This window comes from Coturnix japonica, chromosome 3 (genome assembly GCF_054131305.1).
Source record: "Coturnix japonica strain WE chromosome 3, WE-NBRP24, whole genome shotgun sequence".
Lineage (NCBI taxonomy): Eukaryota > Metazoa > Chordata > Aves > Galliformes > Phasianidae > Coturnix > Coturnix japonica.
This window is the reverse complement of record NC_140665.1, coordinates 95,842,569-95,861,823: the sequence shown is the minus strand read 5'-3', so window position 1 is coordinate 95,861,823 and position 19,255 is coordinate 95,842,569. Positions and strand designations below refer to the sequence as shown.

The following is a 19,255-nucleotide window of genomic DNA, read 5'->3' as shown; positions in this document are numbered from 1 at the left end:
CCTTCCTTCCTTCCTTCCTTCCTTCCTTCCTTCCTTCCTTCCTTCCTTCCTTCCTTCCTTCCTTCCTTCCTTCCTTCCTTCCTTCCTTCCTTCCTTCCTTCCTTCCTTCCTTCCTTCCTTCCTTCCTTCCTTCCTTCCTTCCTTCCTTCCTTCCTTCCTTCCTTCCTTCCTTCCTTCCTTCCTTCCTTCCTTCCTTCCTTCCTTCCTTCCTTCCTTCCTTCCTTCCTTCCTTCCTTCCTTCCTTCCTTCCTTCCTTCCTTCCTTCCTTCCTTCCTTCCTTCCTTCCTTCCTTCCTTCCTTCCTTCCTTCCTTCCTTCCTTCCTTCCTTCCTTCCTTCCTTCCTTCCTTCCTTCCTTCCTTCCTTCCTTCCTTCCTTCCTTCCTTCCTTCCTTCCTTCCTTCCTTCCTTCCTTCCTTCCTTCCTTCCTTCCTTCCTTCCTTCCTTCCTTCCTTCCTTCCTTCCCTCCTTCCTACCCTCCTACCCTCCTACCTTCCTTCCTTCCTTCCTTCCTTCCTTCCTTCCTTCCTTCCTTCCTTCCTTCCTTCCCTCCTTCCTTCCCTCCTTCCTACCCTCCTACCCTCCTACCTTCCTTCCTTCCTGTTTGTGAGCATTTTTAAATGACAAACCTCAGCTCTCACAGCTGTTAAGGAGAGTCCTTCTCGCTGCCTTCTGAAAGCTGGGGTGAGCCGAGCTCTGTGCGTGCCCTGGGTGCTCACATTCACCAGACCTTGCTCACAGACTGCAAATCCTCCTGGGATTAATTCTGCCAGAAGACACCGATTCCTTTCATTCCTTTTCCATTACCAGATCCTTGGATGGTGCTAAACAGAACAGGGATGGGGCTGCACACCCCAAGTCCTCCTGACCAACTGTTCTGCCAAGGGCGAGGCAGCCTGTTTGCAAGTGCTCCCGCTATGAGTGAGCACAACTGGACAAACTGGAGAGAGAGATTGTTTTGGATACAGGCTGTCTTGTGGAGCATTTTTACCACCACGCCTAGATCATCTGCAACATGCATGATCCTGATGAAGGACAAATTGTTTATCGTTGTTTTAACCCTGCAGTCTACGTACATGTTTGCACAATTCCAGAGAGTGGGTGAAAAGGAGGGGAAGCTGTGGATGTCCCATCCCTGGAGGCATTCATTGCCAGGTTGGATGGACCCTGGGCAGCCTGAACTGCTGCCCATAGCAGGAGGGCTGGAACTAGGCCGCTCCTGGGGTCCCTTCCAACCCAAGCCATTCAGTGATTCTGTGACCTCCCAAAAGGGTCGCTCCAGATCCTGTTTCATACTGAGCAATGAAGCCAAGCACATGATCTGATGGAGTCTGAGTGTTTCCTTACCTGCAACATTGCTTCCACACGTGCTTTTCACTTACTGCAGTGCAAAGGGATGCTCCAAGCTAACCTATTTTGCTATGTGCACATAGCCATCCCATCCAGTGGGACAGGAACTACTTCTACAGCTCTAAGCTGCTCTGTCTGGCCATATCCTCATTCATCTCACTGCAGTTGCACGCAGTTTGTCTTCTTTTAACCCTCACCTATGATTAACAGTCTGAGCTGCTGTGCATGATATACAGGACTAGGACTGTGAGCTGTGGGGTAATGCATGCAATACGTCCTTATTTCAACTTTTAAATACTAACCTCTTAAATAAAACCAGCTGCACAGAGCAATTTGCAAGCATGAAAAGAAAAAGCTAAACAATTAGATTTGGGAGGAAGAAATAGAGCAGTTGCAAGTTCAGTAAATGTATGACCCTTTTTTTTTTTTTCCTCACATCCAGGCAGGAATGACATTTTCTTGCATACAGAAATTTTCCAAATTAAATTTTAGAGACTTGTATGTGAACATACAGTAACACATGTGTGAGCACGTTGTAATTAAGCTGGTACAGCCATAGCTATAGGAAGCAACATTTAGAAAATGCAGAATCTTTTCCGCTTAAGAGTTCTGCTTTGGCAATGTGCTAAGCAGGGTGTTATTTATGGCATGCTGGAGCAGTGTAATGCAAAGAAGCTGTTACTGTAGTACAACTTTTATTTATAATGGCAGCGCTTGCAGCTTGCTTTAAAAAGACCATTCTTGTTAGAAGCAGTTGTTGAAGTCCTCCCTGGGAATTGCACTACATAGATTTCTTTTTTTGCATCTGGAGGCAAACAGCATCCCCTGATGCCTCTGGTGAGGGATAAAGGACCATGCTGGGATGCACTGAGCACCAACCACTGAGGAATGTGACCAAAGGAAGTGATCAGCCTGTCTGCCACACTTGCTGTGCATGACTTTACCAGCCTCCAGTCTGGTCCCCACCAAGAGCTTCCACTCTGTAATGAAAAATTAGGAGCTGCTTAAGGGTCATGTCCCATTGGACAACCTGTGGGCCGTGCTGTTCCCTGGAGACCCAGATGAGAGCTGTCTGACACCTTTATGGCAAGACCAGATCTATCAGCTCATGACATCAGCCCAGAACCAAGCTTGCAACAGACTTTGATCTGAGCCTTTAAAGCAGGATCATCTCCCAGCCAAGAAAGCAAAGCTATAGCACTGACGGGTTGTATCGCACATCCCACGTCTGTTGCACCCCAAACTTTCATTTTAAATGGAAGCAAACACACAGAAACTGGTGGTTCTCTCTTTTTCCCCAGCCTCCTGCTATGGCCCTGATGTAGGTGCTATCACCTACAAGTTCTTCATGCATATGTCAGGGAAACCAAACAACGTGTCCATCAGGGTGGTAGTCAGCACTTAGCATTATGCAAACAATACACTAGAAGGGTTGAAAAACATCTGGAATTTGTTGTAGGAACATCCACTCCACTGCCTGGCTTCAGGGTAAACCCCAGGGCGTTACATCTATGCCCACAGAAGCAAACTCAGAAGGCTCTCAGCTGCTTCTCCCACTGCTCTGAGTCCTCTGAGCTTATCAAAGCTACCATTTGCTGCTCCCACAAGGAACCTTTACCACAATAGCTCCTCTTAATGGCTCATGATACATTCTCACCATTCTGGTGGTCACAATCCCAGATCCCTCTGCCATGTTCCCACTCTGCAGAAAAGGATGAGAAGCCTTTTGGGAAGCCCAATGGGCCCCCTCAGAGGCTACGTCATGGCAGACCCTCCTGAGCAAAGCCCTTCTTTCCCTGCCTCCTCCTATGTTTTATTTCTCCCCCATGCTCCTTTGCCCCATTGCTGCAGGCTACAATTACTAATAGTGACTAATAAAGAGGCAGGGCAGCACCAGATGAACCCTGAGAGGTCAACCTAAAAGCAACGGTTTTACAGCAGCCAAAAGCAATAGTACAAAAGCAGTCTGAAATCAATTATTCTTCAGCCCAACATTACCCTCCTGCATAAAACAACCCCTCCTGACCCCACCAAACCTTTGATTTGCTCCATCTGAGAAGCTCTGCTGTTGCTTCCCATTCAGAAGTCTCATCTTCCTCTGTGCAGTTACTGGGGCAAGTTCCTCCAGGGTTGATGCCAACCAAAAGTGAAGCTCCTGTGTCTGATCTGAACCCAACCACAGTCTCTCACTGAGGTTACAAGTGCCCAAAATTCAGCCCATCCTTACCCACAGAGTTTACAAATCTCAGGGGCCTCAAGGCAAGCCAGGAGGAAATGTCTGATGTTTGGTGAAGGATTGTGCTATGGAGAAACCTTCTGGTAAGGCCACATGGTTATCCCTTTTCTTCATGAGTCCTTTACGTTGCTGTACTAAGGATTTCGTCACAGAGCTCTCTGCAGAGACTGTGACATAAGACGAGGGAAGGAAAGCGGTAGCAAAAAGATGAGAAATGCAAAAAAGTCTTTTTCATACACCTACACTTTGCAAGTGAGCTGTCATTGTTCAGGCCCACCTTAAATAGTCAGTGAAGTGTTAGTCTGTGTTTTGTAAAACCAGGGAAGTTAGAGAATTAATGAGGACTCAACAGCTGGACATTGCAGCAGCTGCCCAGAGAGGTTGTGGGTGCCCCATCCCTGAAGGTGATCAAGGTTGGGTTGGATGGGGCCCTGGTCAGTCTGATCTGGTGGTCAGCAAACCTGCCCATGGCAATGGAATTGAACTAGATGATCTTTGAGGTCCATTCCAACCCAAGCCATTCTATGATTTGTGCTAATTAGATGGGAATCCTCTACCCAAACATAAGGATGGCATATCACAAAATGGAAGCAGCAGTGAAAACTTTCCAATGAATGCCTAAATTTAGGGTTTTGTAAGAACCTATCTCTGTGGTTTGACTTTCAGAAAGGATGCCAATAAGCAATGCTGTTGTCCAGCACTGTTTAAATACCTCACTGGGGAATTAAGAGCTTGTTTAAGGTCTTGGTTTTGATGCCTCACCTGATAAGTATTTGAGGAATTTGCTATAAAAATATTTTCTTTCCACATTCTTTTTCAGTTGAACATAAGTCTTACATTCTGTGGATTTTTAAAGGCAGATTTTTGTTGCTCCCTGCTGCACAGTGTAAATGAACTTTGGGTACTTTATAGAAATAATAAGCTACTACAGGGACTCATACGTGAGATTTTTCCTAAATCACACTGGCTAGGTGTTAACGTTCTGATCTTGCACATATTTATGCCAGAGGGCAAGTATTGCTTGCATGTGTCAAATTAGTTGCAATCACTAAAATGAGTCAGACCATGGTTTCATAGTGGGGGAATCGCCATCCCTGGAGGTGTTCAAGACATGTGGAGATGTGGCACTGAGGGACGTGGGCAGTGGGCAGTAGCGGTGGTAGGTGGATGGTTAGACTGGATGAGCTCTGTGGTCTTTTCCAATCTTGGTGATTCTATGAGCACACTACTAGAGATCACCAATATAAAGGCAGTAGAGCAATGAAAAATGTCTGTGAAAATTATTCCATGGGCTATAACTCAAGCTGCACGAGCAATCTGTTTCCCACTCCTTTAGGACAATGTGAGTATTCTCTCAGCAATCTTCCTCCATTACTTGGCAAGGCAAAGATTACAGGGCTTTAAAAAGCAAAAACAAAAAACAAATGAACAAAAAAACCCAATAAAACAACAGCCTGAGATGGGAGAACACTTCTAAAACTATTTGAAGCCTATTTTGGTCCTTGGTGAAAATTTTACATAAAGACAACATAAAACCAGATCAGCAGGAAACTCCTGACAAGGAAACAAACACGTGCTGCATGGAGCATCCACACTTCAAACACCTTAATGCAATAATTTGTTTTTAATGATCCATGCGATGGAAAATATGAGGAAAATGTAACATCGATGTCCAAGAATAACAGTGGTTTGTTGTTTGGATTTACACTCAAAGGAAGTTTCCATGCTCTTGAAGGTTTCCATACCAGTAGGCCTGGGGGAACTGGGTGCAGTAGGTTTCCATCTTCTGAGAGCATAGCACCCATCCTCCTGAATCTCCTCCTGCAGCTCCATATGCTGTATGGCTGCATGGTCGGAGCTTGCTTTGAGTCATTCATCATGCTGGGGCCCTTACCTGCTGCCCAAGCCTTGCTCTGGTGCTGCCCATGCCCGCACAGCTGCTGGCAGCCCCTGGTGCAGCACTAGGCTGAGTTGTTGAACCATGTAGAAAAAATATCACTTCTTTCCACAGTGATGACAACAAAATGGCTCTCCATGGTCACTTGGAGTGAGCAATCTCTTGTCCATGTGCAGTGACTCTCCAGCCTGGTTTGGGATGGAAAGGAAGTGGATTTTTGTCATGGGGAAATGGAAGGCAGAACAATCTCCTACACACCTGTCTGCTTCTCTTGGTGCCTGAATACCTTTGAAAGTCTTGCCTTGAGTGCCAAAGCTATGATGGATCACACAGTATTTCCTTTTTATTATTGCATTGCATCCTTTGGGCCTCACATTAACATAATGAGGGCCATATGGCGTCAGAATTTCTGCTGGTTCAAACCAAGGCAGCTCCTTTGAAGTCAGAGGGCCTGTGCCAGTTTATACCTGCTGAAGATTTGGTTTATGGTCTGGGAAATAAGAGGGAAGGTGGGGTGGGGGAAAAGGGAGCCAGTCACTTTTTTGTAGTTAATTAAGAATTATGCAGATATACTCGTGTCCTGCTTCTGCTGTCCACCAGGAGCTGTGCCTAAAGTGCCTCCTTGGTTGTAATATCCTTTGCATGACTCTCATTATCAGCTGCTGTAACTCAGTATTTCGGTGGCTGGAGGTGAAACTGCAGTGAGACGGAGCCAGACAGCCACCTCTGGGCCGCGACCACAAACATCCCGTGTTCCTGGCCAGCAAGTCGTAAGGACATAAAGGTTTCCCCAAGTAACTATGACTTTTGTGCTAGGAAATTAAATTCCTGAGTTCTGATTTTCCTTGAATTAATTGTGAAAACACTTGATAGTTATAACTAAATAAAATCTTATAGAAATATCTGCTGAATATCACCAAAATTAAAGATTAATGATTAGTCTGCTTAGAAAGTAAGCAAACTGAGTCCAAAAAATTAAGGCCTTGGAATGAAAGTCAGGGAGAAGGAAATAATAAATACTATGACTGGATAAAATTTCAAACTCCAGACCTGAAGTCCTTATTTGAAACGCTCAAATAAAAGACACTGAATTTGTGCACCTTAATGAAAACATTCTGCCCAGTTCCCATAACAACCCCATAGTGATGCTTCAATCCCAAACTTGGTGGTAGTTCATATTCACATCAAGGAACAATACTGCACATGCTCTTTCTCTGTCTGACCATCTCCTGAAGTACTGTCACCTCCCTGTGCTCTAAGTACTGTGACTTCACTGAGAGTGTTTGTATGGCAGGTGTTGAGATGTAGGGGCAGCTCCTGAGAAGAGGGAGAACATCAGTTCTCTGTGGGTGTCATATGTTCTCTCCAGGTATAGCTGCTTTGCTAGATCACACCTGCTCTTAATCTTCTGCTACTATGCACAGTTAAATATTTATTAGTCAGCTCTCAGTTGGGACTCAGAGCTGATTATTCTAAAGAATTTCCTGCTTTGAAATTAGATTTTCACAGGGCAGAAAGGGCTCATCTCTGATGGCAGCTTCAGCCCACGAGGACTCTCCCTGTATGTCTCCATATGGCAAATTGATCTTACATGACCACTGCCCCTTTGTAGCAGCGATGTAAATCAGCAGCCCATGTATGGGGACGTTCAAGTAAAAGCCATAGCATTGAGCTCTGAGCAGGGAAAAGAATGTAGATTTAGGCAAAGAGACTGAAATATGTGCTGCTAACTGTGCAGGAAATGTTTTTTCCAAAATGAAATTTGTAAAACCCGAAGGCTTTGATCTCCATCCTCTCACATCTCATCAGTGCAAATCAATCCAATCCAAATGGAGTAAACTTATGCCAGTGAGGCAGACAGATTGCAAAAAGGCCTTGGCCACATGGGAGAACTTCTGACTGGGGGAGAAGTGGTCTTCTTGGGTAGCTGTTAGGAGCCACTCATGCACTGGTGAAGGGACATTGGGTGTCTCATTCCCTCTTTTATGGGAAGCTCTGGCTCAGGCAGGTCAGTCAGGTGGGGGTCAGCTCCTTCCTCCATCCTATTCCTCCTTTCTGTGATGCAGAAAAAGATGAGAACCGTGCACTCTTTGTTCAACCAGATACTAATGCACAGTTCAATTTCCCAACTGTACTGAGAATTCTACTGGATTTTTCTTGTCTTTTGCATATGCAGTAATGTCATGGAGGAGGTTGCATTTTTAGCATTGTTTGGGTGTCTCAGCTACAGAAATCCTTGCTTCTGTTCACTGTTTTAGTGTTGATGCTAATGTTTTAATGTGGTTACATAACTCACAGCAATTTAAACATTTCATTAAACTTGTTTTGCAGGTTATGTATCACCTTGTACTCAAGACCCCTCCATTAAATCATCTTTGCACTCTTTGCAAGCACTCCCTACATCCCACGCCATGCACCTTAGATTCTCATTAGCAGATCAGAGTGAAGAGATTCAAGTACTTATTGGTGCTGGAAGAAATGGAGGAGACTGGAGCCTTAAAGCTGCATAGTAAGACTTGAATTTTTATGTGTTCATATTGATGACAAAGTCACACTCAGCCTTTCTCTCTCTTTGCTAAGGATTCTGCCAGCTCCTTGACCAGTGGTGGTTTTGCACTGGCTGAGGTATTGAAGAAGTCTCTGATGCCATGGTGTGGTTTCTCTGGACTTCCTTAATGTCTTATGTTAGGCCTGCAGGCAAATGACCAGGTCCTTGAGTTGACTGTGGCTTGAGGTGAGGCTAACTAAGCAAGGCAAGGGAAACCACAGGTCATGGCATAAGAAACTGCTGAAGATGATAACAAACAGTGTAAGAAATTGCAGAAAGCTAGAGACAGTACTGTGAGAGATGGCTGCATCTCACAAGTGGTGAAGGCACTGTTGTGTGAGAAATTTCTGGACTTCACAGCTAGTTGAAGGGGAACACTAACTCGTGACTTCCTGGGGAGCACAATCTGCAAGGCCAAGAGTATTTAGGTAGCCATATCCATAATCCCATAGAAAGTTTTTCCCTGACACCATTGCATCCCAGTTATGCCCACCCACAGGTGACCAGATTTCCCCGTATATACAGTCCCCACACTAAGCTTGACATCACTGATTATTTTATCATAACTGTGAGCACCTTACTTTTGGATAGATCATTGTCACCTAACTTTTGGCACCAGGCAGAGGTGCACAAGGTTGGTGTACAACCACTTTTACTTCCTCAGGGAAGCATGATAAAACTGTCAAACCACTTTGAGCCGCATATTAGTGATATAATACTATTAGCTGACCCTCAGGAGAAGCATAAGGCTTAATTAATTGCTCTTTGCAAAGATAAATTGATGGAGGACACTATAGAAATGCAAGCAGATCTATTAACCTGAACAACTAGTCTAATTAAATGCTTGAAATTGCTAATAGATATTTAACCTTATTAGAGCAGAGGCTTCATACCATCATTTTAATATAAGTGTAGTTAAAGTTTGATTGTCTGCTTTGAAAAATAGTGCCATAAAGTTAATTATGGGTTGGTTAGTTATCTTAGGGCCATTAAAAGTCCTGTGTAAAAAATAATGTGATTTCTCCATGTCCTGAACACAAGCATAGCTAACAGTTGTCTTTATTTCTAAAATATGAATGTTTGAGTTGAAAACACAGGAAAAGATCCATCACTTTTTCAAAACCATCCCTACATCACTGAGAATGGCCTTGGCTCTGTACAAAAAATTCTTAGCAGCAACTATAAACATTGGTGTGCTATCAGCATTGTTTTTCTCTTAGAACCAAAAGCATAGCATCATACCAGACACTCTAAAGAAAACAATTCCATCCCAGATGAAACTAAGACACACCCACATTGCACACAAATAGAAAATGGTGGTGCCAGCTCCAACCAAAGGCCCAGCTAGCTTACAATCGTGTTTCTAATATGGACTAAAAATGGACACCCAGGGAAAGTACAAGGAAAATACAAGTGCACAGTGATAGCTTCACCCAAGTACTCTATCAGCCTACATGTGCCTATTGCTTTGGGAATCACCAAGTAAAGAAATATTTCATTCTGTGTGTTTTGAGTTTGCATCTCTTGGCTTCATTTCGATCCTGTAATTGCAATAAAATCATATGATAGAATCGTAGAATGGCTTGGGTTGAAAGAAACCTCAGAGATCATTTAGTTCCAACATCCCTGTTTTGGGCAGGGTTGCCATCCACTACATCACTTCTTTACACTGTCCAGTGTACAGGAATTTCTTCTCTGCTCACATTCTTTCTTCATAATTTTACAGATGTGCATCTCAAAGCCCTCAGCTGCTTCTCCCAGCAGGTGAACTCAGTCACACGTAAGCCATTCTCGTGTTGTGACCACCCCCTCCTCACACTCATCCCTATCAGCATTTTTGGCTGTTCCCTTTCTGGGACAGGGACCCAAATCCTTGACAAATGTAGCAAAGGGCATTTTCTGCTGGGTGTGTGGTGATAAGCACGACATTAAAAAAAAACAAAGTCAGTATCATGAAAATAGCAGGCAGTAAAATCCCAGAGAAGGTGTAGACAAGAAGTTTGAAGGTTCTACGCATGCTCCATTAACCACCAGTTCACTGTACTTCAATCTTCTGATTGTTTTTTTCTGGTATAAGACTATTTAAGGAAAATTCTACTGATGATTTTACCAGTCAAATACTTTAAAGACTTTCCATACAATCCTAGTTAGTCACTACTGATGCATCCCGCTTACAGTGCTCTTAGGGCAGCACACCATGCCCACTGCGTGACCTCTGAGGGAATACGTTCAAAAATGTTTAAGTAACCTACAGACTAAAGTCCTTTTTTAGAACTACTGAAGTTGAGATGCTTTAGGCACCTGAAGGTGCAGGAAGAGACTTAGCAGAATCTGAATTTGGAGCGATGTAAGCCATGTGCCTCAGTGCTGTGCAGAACTTCACTAGAGCTGAAATCCCCTTTCAAGTGAGATCAGTCGTCAGAGATCCTGTGGAGCTTTTAGAAAATGCAGCCTACAGTTGTATCGTATAAAGTTTTTGGAATTCTCTTGCCATCTCCACCCCGTAACAAGAAGCGAGAACACATATAATAGGGCATTTGAGAGAGAAGTGGGACATACCAAATGAAACATTTCCAGCAATAATAGGGAAATGTCAGTACCGTTATGTAGAGATTTGATGAAACCTCATTTGATCACTTTAAGTTCAAGAAAGAGGAATTCAGACTGGAACAATGGTTGGAAGAACAAGCATTCTGTTAGACGTGGAGAAACCAAAACACCCTGGGTCTTTAACTGTTCACATCGAAGCCTGTATTGTATAATATGGAGTCCATGCCTGGGATGGAAAAGACTACTTAAGAAAAGGAAAATGTTAGTGCTGCCAAAACAGTTATAGACTCGTCATGAATAGGTTTAGGCTGGAAATTGGAAGGAAGTTCCATCCTTCCAGAGGAATGATGTTCTCTGAGTCTTTCCCATGGAAGCAAACAAACCAGTCACTTTTAAGCGTGAGCAGTTTGTGAAAGGGATTGTATCATAAAGCCACCTGATTATATCACAGCGCATCTCTGCCAGCTCTACTTGCCAACAGGCTTATACCCAGATAGGGCTGAGCCAGACAAAAACACCCTACATGAATGGGGAACTTGGCACAGGGACCAGACTTCATAACTTCCTTGTAAAACTGCAATCCAAAACTGCCTTGGTTTTTGGGAATTCCATGGAAGAAAGTGAAAACATTCAACAAATACTTCAGTATTGGCAAGAGAACGGTCAGTTTATTTAGCTTCTAAGTTGGTTAACAGCACGCTGGTGAGCACAGCTGAGAATCAGCAGGTCCAGGCAACTTGAACTCAGGAGCCATAAAGAAGTTTGGGGAAGGAAACTTGGCATGCTAATGATAAGCACTGGAAAAGCTGGGAAGTTCCAGGGGGCTGGAAATGGGCCCGTGTGAAGGCAGTCACACATGGCAGTCAAGATTATTTGAGGAACTACAGGCCAGCTACCCTGCTGCTCTCAGGCAAGATAATGGGAATGCTTCCATTAGCAAGATTCAATTAGCAAAGTAAGAAATGATAAGCAGATAATTATGTCAGACACATGGTTCACTGTCTTTTTCAAAGTAGTTTGATTTCATTACCAGAGGCACTGCGGAGCTGAGTGGTAGTGGCAAACAGGGATTTTTAAAGACTGGTACTCCAGCAGCATTGTAATTAAAAAGAACTCTATGTCATGTCAATAAAATGAACGTTAATTGGGTCAAAACATGCTAATTGACAGGTCTCAAAAAGTGATTGTCACCGGGGAATCATTTAATGATGAAATGCTGGCTTCATTATATAGTGCTGCTCAACATTTTCTACAGCTCTCTGGAAGCAAATATAAGAAACACTGCTGAGTTAATTTACTGTAGATGACACCAAGACTGACAGAATGATAAATAATGATGAAGATAAGGTTGTCATCTAGAATCATTTGAAGAGAGAGATAAATCAAGATGATTCAAACATCCAGCGTTTTAAATTAGAGAGATGGAAAATTACAGAATTCACAGCAAAGGAAGCTGACCATCTGCAGGGCAAGGCTGTCTCTGAAAAGCAGGAACTCTGAAAGGATTTAGGAGTGCTGTTTGGCAAGGCACACGTGAGCTCTCAAGGTGACAGAAGAGGATAAACTGATTTTTGTCTGTACGAGGCAAGGAAGTTATTTAGTAGGAAGAAAGAAATCATTTTACCTCTTTAGTTGGCCTAACACTGATTCTGGAAAAAAATAATCCTACAAATCTGGTGTGCATTTTAAAATACGCTGCCAAACTGGAGAAGTCAAGAAATGTATCACTGGAGAAGGTTCTACTTCCAATTGGAAATACAAGCTCAGTGTCTTTGTGAAAACAAGAATGAAACAAGTCTGGTTACAGCATACACATTTGCAATGCAAAAAAATCCAAAGTGTAAAACGCTGTGGTGTGCATGGCTGTGATATCTAATGTGCCTTTGAGTATGTAGCCTTTGTGTGCTCACAAAACACAATTTATCTCCAGCCCCAGCTCACTGCAGGATAGGATGAAACAATTTGTGAGTGACGGCAAAGAACAGCATGATGCGTAACAGTAATAATTGAGTCTGACAGCACAGCACACTCCAAGTGTTGATAAATTCAAGCTCTTTAGAGTATGGGCCATTATCCTTATTAAATCTGTGGCTCAGACCTGACCAAATTCTGGTATGTTCAGCTCGCTGATGGTTTGGGGTTGTGGACATCCATCTTAGCCACCACACAGGGATGCAGAGATTTGGTGCTGTCCTGTCCCAGCTTCATTTCAGGAGGCTTGTGTCCAATCTGCCTCTTGGGTGAGAGGTCTCTAGCTCCTTTCAGCACCAAAAAGCTGGGCCTTGTAGGAAATCAGGAACTTCAAAAGCCAAATGTAAGCACCGAAAGAGGCAATGATTACATGGGAAGTTGACAGATCCCAGTGAAGATACTTTAAATTAAAAGACAGAGATTTAGGTTAGATGTCAGGAAGAAATTTTTTTTTTGGGGGGAGTGGTGAGGCACTGGAATGGATGCCCAGAGAAGCTGTGGTTGCTCCATCCCTGGATGTGCTCAGGGCCAGGTTGCATGGGGCCCTGGGCAGCCTGAGCTGGTGAGTGGCACCCATCCCCATGGCAGGTGGTTGGAATTGATTGATCTTTAAGGTCCCTTCCAATCTAAGACATTCTGTAATTGTATGATTTTTGGGGAACATTCTGATCCTGTATGGGCACATAGAGCAAGGGATAGAACCTAGGCTGAGGAGCAGACCAGGCCAGGAGCCCATGGGAAAGGAAGGAGAGCAGAGAAACCATAGCCATGTGCCATGGGCACTAGGGAGCTGACCTAGGAAGTGTTCAGACATTTTGAGAACTAAGACCAAAATAAATCTGTACCTTACTGCTCCTGTGCTCAGCGAAGCAGACTTTGCACTTTCGTGTAGCAAACCAGCAGGTATAAAGAGAGTCGAACTCATCTTCAGTTTCTTCCTGTCACTGAAATGACCTATGAGATCCCAAATTTTGCTAAAGAATCAACGTGTATGAATCTGTGTGTGTGCAAATGTGTGCTTAGACACAGACTGGGAGTCAGCTTCCAAGAGTAGCTTCCCTGCATTGTCAGCGGCCTGACAGGAAAAGCACGTTTCTAATGAGACAAATGCAAAGTATAGCCAGAGAGAACTTAGGAGACACACTACAAAAAGGCGACTTCAAAATACTGTTAGAAGTGAGCTCATTAAATCTGCCTGTTTTGATCTCTGCATCCCACACAGTACAAAGGGCCAACTGGCGGCGTATCAAGAGGGACGGAAAGATCGATTCGTATCAAGGACATGGGTAGAAGTACACGAGGGTATGAGCGTCTTGTTTTAATCTTTCACTTGCAACTACTTTTCATTTTGATCTTTGAACCCAAGAGCAAAGGTGTGCGGAGCAGCGAACTCAGATGGTGTTTTGCAGGGCTGCAAATATTGCAAGGCTCAAATGCTGGAGTGCAGCAGGATCATGGGCTGCCAGCATGGAGGAGATGGGGTCAGGAGGATGCTCATCCATGTGGGGACAGAGCAGGTTGGGATACGGGATGGCAGAAAGCAGAGATGTGGGAAAATAGAGGCCTCTAATCATGAACACAGTGATGTCGCATTGCAGCTGTAACAAGCGGAGTGACACAGGGAGGTGACTTCAGTCCTCAGATCCAGTAAGAGCAAAACGGTTGAGCAAAGCAAATATTCCTCATTGTGGCCTTCCAGTACTTGAAGGGAGCTTGTGAGCAGGAAGGTGAGCAATTCCTTACATGGTCTGGATAGCAACAGGACAAAGGTGAATGGCTTTAAACTAAAAGAGGGGAAATTTAGGTTAGATGTTAGGAAAGTTTTTACTCAGAGGGTGGTGAGGCATTGACACAGGATGCCTAGAGAAGCTGTGGATGTCCTGGAGGTGCTCAAGGTTAGGTTGGATGGGGCCCTGGGCAGCCTGAGATGATTGAAGGCAACAGCAACAGCCCACAGAATGGAGATTGAAAGCCATTCTATGGCTGGTGCTAAGGTAAGTCAAAGGTGTTACTGAGTGTACAGACCAGCATGAGATAGGGCAGCCTTTGCACAGGGTAAAAGATGTTGTGGAAAGGATGGCATTGCAGATATGAAGATCATCTTCTGTAGACAACTCTGTTTTGTGGAAAAAAAGTGAACACAGGGTTAATCTTTCTGATAACTTACCATCCAGTGTTTTTTCTGGTAAAACCTGGCTGGATATCATGTGCATCTGCTCCTACCCTCATTGTTTCCACTGGATTTTGTTGGACTGAGCATAGGAATCTTATATTTGCCACCATTCCCATTAAGATGATCCCTACCATGAGGATGATTGGCACAGGTTGCCCAGAGCAGTGGTGGATGCCCCATCCCTGGTGACACCCAAGGTCAGGCTGGATGGGGGATCTGAACATTTGATGGAGCTGTACATGCCGCTGTTCATTGCTGGGGAGTTGGACTAGATGGCCTTTAAGGGTCACTTCCAACTCAACTGATTTTAAGATTCTATGGTTCTATGACCGCACATACTGTAACTTCACTCAAGTCATCATATTCACAGTGAACCTGGTCTTGTGTCAGAGACACGGGAGTGACACAAGACAGGAATTATGTTAAACAGTGGTTACAAAAGGCTGAGTAATTGGGTTTATAACTGCAGTACTTCAGCTAGGTGGGATGAGTTTCCTCCTGTCCTCTCCCATTCCCTCATACATGACACAAACTCACGAGCTTCAGGGACAGAGCTCGCCTGCACCCTGTCCATGGAAACCGCTGAGTAAGAGGCAATGGGAGCTGGCTGGTGCTAAGGTAGGTCAAAGCTCTTAATAGGGCATAAAAACATCATGGCAATTTTGCTGCTCCACATGTGAGGGAGTACAGTACATATTTTTATTTATAAAATAAGAAAAAAGATATGAAATGGGATTCATACCGCAGATACACTGATTTGAAAAGACACTGCTACCATAACAGAGGTCACTGACGTAGCTGAATCAAGGAAAATGACTGAGAATTTAAGAAATCTGAGAATGTATTATTTATGGGAAAGAGATGCTCAGCAAGGAGCTGTGTGGCAATTTCTGGGGGTGGAAAGACTCATGGTGTCTGGGTAAGAAACAGCTTGTGCAATCTGTCTAGGAAAGGCGAAGTCATCTAATTCAAGGAGAAAAGTATACAGATAACCAAAACAACCCCAGGGGGCTGCTGTGTGCAGGCTCTGAGAGAAGTGCAGGAGTACAAGGATCTATTTCAGTAAATATGAAAGCCCTGCAGAGCACTGAGAACACAGATGGAAGAAGTCTCTTTCAGAGACTGTACATGTCATAGTGAAGGCCAAAGGCCAGTAAGAAAAAGTGAGACCTCATCCTAAATCCAGCCAAACGGCACAAAAATGCAGATACTGAGCAACAGATAGATCTCTGCTGTGGCCTAAAGGATTCTGGTTGTAATGCCAGGGCGGCTGTCTTGTTGAGAAAAGTATATGTGGGCTCCTGACTGGTTTACAAAGACCTTTCCCTCAGACGCTGAATTTGTCTTCCTACCAGTGCTTTGGGCATGATAGCAAGTCTTGCATTAGTACTTTTCTAAAACCTGAGCTGTTAGAATGAGTGAAATATAAGGATTGGCAAAGGCTTAAAGAGGAAAATATCTTTTGCGTGTCTTGGGTAAGAGTCCCAGAAAGCAGGAGACTAGCAATGCTATTTTCTTCTTTGCTTTTCTATGGCCAGGATGAGAATCTCATTTCACAGAGCCCTTGTTTCTCTTTTCCTCCTCCTGTGTCTTCCAGGTCCTTGGTACTTCCCCCTGCCTTCACTCTGCCATTGCCTCATCCACAGCAAGTGCTCAGTGCCAACATAAACCCAGACTGAATTTGGTGGAGTTAAGCCTAGCCTGCCCTCCACAGTGGTTTCCTATGAACAGGCATATTCATTTCATCAGAAAACTGAATGGAACCTTAAAATACGAACCTTTTGGAAGAGACTTGTTTTAGAACACGTAGGAATGTGAACATGCTTTATGACTGAAATATAAATGCCTTTAAGGTGGAAAAAAAGTCAGTGGAAGAAAAAGATAATGTAATGGAAATAGTGGCTCACGGTCCAGGACAGAGCCGGCCTGAGCCCTGGCTGGTGTTCACAGACCTGCTGGTTTCATAGGAGCTGCCTCCTCAGTAAGGATCAGGCCCCGTAGTCACATTTTATTGAAACATGGGTAGAACAGATCTGAGATTATGATTGCTTAGAGGCAAGATAAAAGGAAATGAGCCAAGTATGATGCCTTCATACAGTTGCTGGTTATAGGAATGTACTTTGCTGGCCTTATGGGTAATCCAGACTTTGAAATCCCGTTCATTCCCATTCTCTCTCCCATGACTTAAAATAATTCCTTGTGACTGTCTATAAGCCCCAAACTCCTTGGATCTTGTTCTGTGCAGCGTTACACTGCTGGGGCCCCTCCAACTGTTGTGTAATGGAGTGAGATCACAGGCCAGCTCCATCCATGTGGCTTGCACTATCTTGCCTGCCTGATGGTTAGCTGCAGTTGAAACACTAAAAAACAATTCATGTAGGATTACTATCATAATTCTTAACAGCAGCAGGAAATCTGATACATAAATGACCTTTCATAAGCAAGAAATCCACTGATGTGGAGATGTTTTCTACCAATGTTTGTAAGTTCACTGACTGCTGTGGCTGCTGTTTGGGACATTCAGTCTTTGCCTTATGTGCTTTACAGGTATACGGGTGTAGGCTGGCCAAGAAGCAAGGACAACAGCACTGTCCTGTTTTCAGACGTGACATTTGGCCCGTGTTAAATGAAAAGCTGGACAGTATTCATGTATTTAACCTTTCAGCCTATGCACCATGATTTTCAGATTAGAGAGGCCCTGACAATCACAAACTTCCATCCCATTGTGGGGTTTTCTTTTCAAGTAAGTCATAGGCCTTCTTAAAAATCTCTTACTAAGAAGCTATTGACATAAGACGCATAGAGAACAAGCAGTCTAGCTTCCTGAATTTTAGCTTTATGAAAGCAATTGGGAGAGTCGGGGGCATTTGATGTCCTTCTATTTACACAAAGCCTCTGGGAAATGCAGTGTGAAAATGAACCCAATGTATTTTACTGCAGTGCATGTGGCCAGCAAGTATGAGAAACCAGGGTGGGACTCAAAGCTGTAGCCTTGGTGACTCATTAAGGTTTCTAACCACCACAAAAATTCACAGTGCAGAATAATGTAAACAGTGAATGTGCTTTGTCAAGAACAAGGTTCTTTGGGAGCTTCTGGGATGCGGACATTCTGAGTAAAATTGAAAGAACTAGAACAGTATCTCACATGAGCATATGAGCACGTTGACACAGTCAGGTGAATAAGAATACATAGCGTGGTCACTGAAAACAAATTAAGAGCTGTGCTCTTCACCCTTGGCCATGTAGTTATTAGAGCCCGAAAATATGTTTTGGGAGAGATTACTATGACATTTTGTCATCAAGTCACTTGTTATTGGCTTTACTGTGTGTCTGTAAACTAGAATGAGTGATGTGCCTTTAAAACAAGCTCTTCAGTCAGAGAGGACGAGCTGCGGTTGCAAAATTCTCTGCACAGCGTAGGATGGTCTGAAAAGAGAAGGTTGCAAATGCTCAAGAGCCACTGGCTTAAACATTTACACACGAAGGTAAACTATGACATGTGGCCACTCTGCAGCCTGGTGTTGATATTTGTGGCTTGCCCCTGGATTATTCCCTGGGCTGTTTTTCTGCATCAGTGCCATCTCAGGCTGATTAGAGACAAGCCCCAGACCAGACAGAGGATGGGACTGTGCCTGTGGGTCTAACCCGAGGGCCAGAAAATGAAGAGTTGATGAGAAAATTGTTTCCTGTTTGTTTGACTAAATGCAACTATAACATTAAGATAAAACCTATCCACAGTCCCCCGGAGGTGTGCTGTGACGATGCACCACTTAATGCTTGTAAAGTGATTTGGAAGTAGAAAATGCTGCAGTAATGTAAAGCCCTGCCCTATTACAAGAAAGCTGATTGCTTCTTTTATAAGGTAACAAACTCCAGAAACATGGAGTGAAAATCATCACCAGATCTCTGGCAGCAGTCCTATCCCCAGCTAATGTCAGTGGCTGCAGCTGTTGTAACGCAGTGCTGCAATCTTCTGGAAAGAGAGAAGGAAAAGCCTTCTAGGACTCCGTGGTTTCAAGATGCCCACAGAGCTGCTGTTATTTCCACAGAGGAGTGATGCTGCATCCCCCAAAACAGGATTTCAGGCCCGAGTCTGGCTGCCATCAGTGTGTCTGTAGCAGTTCTAAATACACAAATGAATGTATCTTCAAAAGAGAAGATACTCAGAGCCCAGTACAGTTTGAAAACTGGCAAAACTGAGTGCAGAAAGAGCCACTCTTGTTTTCTTAAAAACATTTTTTTCTATGAGGATCAATACACGCATTAATTTGTGAGCCTATGGGACACAGAACTGTGAAAATCTTGGATAGGCAGGACAATACAAAATGCTTGTCAGCAGTTCTGGTAAAGAAGGCAAAACCCTTAATTTTATTGAAGGACCTCTGCAGGACGTATTGCCTGGGGACTGGTAACAAGCGCAGTGCAAACAGTCTACAGCTCCCCCTCGGAGATCAGTAAGGAGAAAGCTTGCTATGCAATGAGATGCAAAATATCTTCCTTTTTCCTCATGTTCAGTATGTAATTTTCTTTCCA

General features: G+C 43.9%; 1 long non-coding RNA gene across 5 annotated transcripts in view; it reads right to left on the bottom strand.

The window, feature by feature from the left end:
• The window catches only part of LOC107312254 (uncharacterized), a 72,221-nt gene that overhangs the window by 23,751 nt on the left and 29,215 nt on the right, over positions 1-19,255 (bottom strand). For 2 of the 5 annotated variants that reach the window (XR_014944283.1, XR_014944284.1), the window contains one exon: positions 627-5,668. The exons of 2 other annotated variants lie outside the window; for them this stretch is intronic. This is a non-coding gene — a long non-coding RNA (uncharacterized LOC107312254). Of the gene's footprint in view, positions 1-626; positions 5,669-13,394; positions 13,494-19,255 lie in introns of all 5 variants that reach the window. One more of the 5 variants, XR_014944285.1, reaches the window with a different exon arrangement.